At 40.7% G+C, this 3205-nt stretch overlaps 1 pseudogene; it reads right to left on the bottom strand.

Annotated features, from left to right (window-relative positions):
• Positions 1-2825: 2825 nt before the first annotated feature.
• Positions 2826-2945, bottom strand: LOC111729821 (annotated as a pseudogene).
• Between the last annotated feature and the right edge of the window lie 260 nt (positions 2946-3205).

Raw genomic sequence — 3205 nt, 5'->3', positions numbered from 1 at the left:
AATAGGCCAGGAGGACACCATTTCCTTCAGTGTGCAGAAGCTATTAAGAGAGACTTTTCTTTTGCATACCACAGTCAAGTTGGACCTTGTCCCCACGCCAGTGACTTACATATGAAAAGCTCTTGGGCTTCTTCTGTCCTTGTCAAGCATGAGCAAACTTGGCCCAGAATAATAACCTGTCTCCAGAAGCTCAATTTAGTTGACTACTTCCTTTACACCCAAACATGTGACCTGCTGCCTCATCTATCCTTTCTTCATCCCCTGTCGAATGCACTACACACTTAGAGACACACAGATATTTATTCATTCAACAAAATATTCATTGAGTGCCTACTATATGCTGGGTGTATTTCTAGGCACTGAGCATAGAGTAATAGACAGACAGGTCAAATATCTCTGGTATCATGGAGTTTGTAGTCTAGTGATGATAGGGAATACAGACATAAAGAAAGAAGTCAATAGCCAGTTTGTGAGATGGCCTTTGTTTGTTTCCTACTGCTGCTGTAACATGTCACTGCCAATCATGTGGCTTAAACAACATAAATTTATTTTCTCACAGTCAGAAGTCTGATGCGGATCTCACCGGGCTAAAATAACAGAGTTGTCAGGGCTGTGTTCTTTCCTGGAGGCTCTAGAGGAGAATCTGTTTTCTTGCCTTTTCCACCTCTAGAGGCTGCTGCATTCTTTGGCCCCTGATTCTTTTTACCCCTGTTCAAAGCCTGCAGTGATGGGGTGAGTGCTTCTCCCATTGCATCACTCTGACCACCTTTTCTGCTGTCTCTTCCACTTTCAGGACTCTTGTGATTACATTGGACCCGCCCAGACAATCCAAGATATTCTCCCTGTTTTAAGATCAGTTGATCAGCAACCTTAATTCTGTCTGCAACCCAATTCTCCTTTGCCATGGAATATAACAGGTTCATAGATTCTGTTGCTTTGGATGTGCACATCTTCGGGGGCCACATTCTGCTTACTATGTAAGTGCCATGGAGAAAAACAAAGCAGGGATGAGAGAGAGTGCTGCTGGGAGGGGTCCCAAGGCCTCAATGACAAGGTGACATTTGAGCGAAGACCTGAAGTTGGTGTGGTCAGGAGCCATGAGTTCAGAGAGGTGTTGGGGCCTGAACGTGTAGGGCTGTGTAGACTGTTGTAAGAACTTGACTTTTACTCCGGGTGAGATGGAAAGTCTTTGGAAGAGTTTGAGCAGAGGAAAGATCTGATCGGACTTCTATTTCAAAAGGATCCCGTTGCTGCTGGGGGGTCAGAGTGTAGCATGAAGACTAGTGAGGAGGCGAATGCAGTAAATCCAGGTGAGAGATGTCGGTAGTTGAGAGTGGAGAAAAGTCGTCAGATTCCTGACGTGTTATGAAGGCAGAACAGCAGAGGGGTGGAAGAGCGAGTTTCGGGTTTCTAGTTAGGAAAAAGGACTTGTACTGGAGGAACTTTGCCAATCACTGGAAAACTGTTCAAAAGATGTTGGACTATCACTAAGCGTGAGAAATATCCAGGATAGAAGTTAATGTTTTGTTTATTTCAAACATTTAGGCAGCAAACTCCATATATGCAAATTCACATGCTTCTATTTAAAAGTGTGACCAGAAACTTATTATACTTATTATGTGTATTATACTTATTTCAAAGTGACAGTGGTATCTGAATTGCCAAGCAGTTTTATATAAACATCTCCATTTCTAATCTTTTTTCTGTGGACATTATTTTATTTTATTTTTGTCCATGAAGTGATAGATTTTTTAGAAATTGTGTTTTTTTAAAAAAAAATTGTGTATACATTAAAAAAAACCCCCACTCATATGAAAAGAATACAAAACCACCAGGAAACCAGGAAATAATCAAAGCTGCCTTTGCTTTATTACCCGCAGCACAGTATGACGTGACCATAAAACTCTAGCCTTTGTGGTTTTCTGCATAAGGATTATAATATAACATTTGAATTTCCTGCATGTTGTTGACTTCAGTTAAACCCATTCCTTACATGTTTTATTTACGTCTAGAACATCTTTGTCTTCTTTACTGTAATTCTCGGTCTGAGGCACCAGATTTTTTTCAGATACTGGACGTAAATATCTCTTATCCTAAAGACCCACGGGTGGTAGTGGACCAAGGGGTTCTGGCTAATGTTTAAGGGGCCAAATGGCAGGTGTGGTAGAGAAGTTGGCTTTACAGTCACACTGAGCTGCTCCCAGCCACGGCCTATGGAGTGACATTGACCATGGCCCTAATTACTCAGGTCTCTCCCTATACATTCAGCTTCATCATAAATCACCACTTTATAATCTCTGTGAGCTTCATTTTATTTTTTCTGCCATTGGGCCTAATCTGGAAGGTTTTTTTTCTGTCTATAAACCCCTCTTTACTCACTACGTAGCTAGTAAGAGCTGTTTATCTTTCAGGTCTCAGTTTAAAGTCACTTCCATCCGGAGAATGTCCATGATTCACAGAGAAGGTTTAGAGCATCCCACTGCACATTGCTCTAGCATCTTGCTTGTCTTCTCAGTACCACTCATCTCACTTGTGATTATTTTGTTGGGTCTGTCTGTCCCACTTGATTGTGAGGATTTACTTATTTATTATTATTTTTTAAATAGGGTGTCTCCCCCACTGGAGCATAGGAGTCATGCTTACTTCTGGATCCTAATGTTGGCCTGTGGTCTGCCATCGTGCTTGAGAATATTTGTTGAATAAAAAAAGGAACAAATACAGATTTTATTTTATTTTATTTTATTTTTTAGGCAAGGCAACCTTTGGTTGACCTTACAGATTGCAAGGACCTTGTCAGCTTACAATCCCTTATTTTTTAGTTTTTACGCCTACGGCACTCTGGTCTTCCTAGGTGGTCTCCCATCCAAGTACTAACCAGGCCCGACCCTGCTTGGCTTCCGAGATCAGACAGGATCAGGCTTGTTCAGGGTGGCATGGCTGTAGACAGATTTTATGTATGTTAAGAAAACTTTTAAACCAAAGCAAAAAGAAAAGGAAATCAATAAATAACCAGGACTAGTTATCTTTTTTCCCTAGACCCAAATTGGGATAACTAAATTAATTTGTGATTCATAAGTTAAAGATAATTTTCTGAGTGACTAAAATTTGCACTTTGTTATAAGTGAACTTTCTCCAAAACAGACTGGAGGGTATGCAATTTCTGAGAGGATTTTTGAGCAGAAGCTGATTAATAACCGATTCTTGT

This window comes from Pteropus vampyrus, unplaced genomic scaffold (genome assembly GCF_000151845.1).
Source record: "Pteropus vampyrus isolate Shadow unplaced genomic scaffold, Pvam_2.0 Scaffold283, whole genome shotgun sequence".
Classification (NCBI taxonomy): domain Eukaryota; kingdom Metazoa; phylum Chordata; class Mammalia; order Chiroptera; family Pteropodidae; genus Pteropus; species Pteropus vampyrus.
The sequence above is the reverse complement of the archived record's forward strand: the minus strand, read 5'-3'. Positions and strand labels throughout refer to the sequence as shown.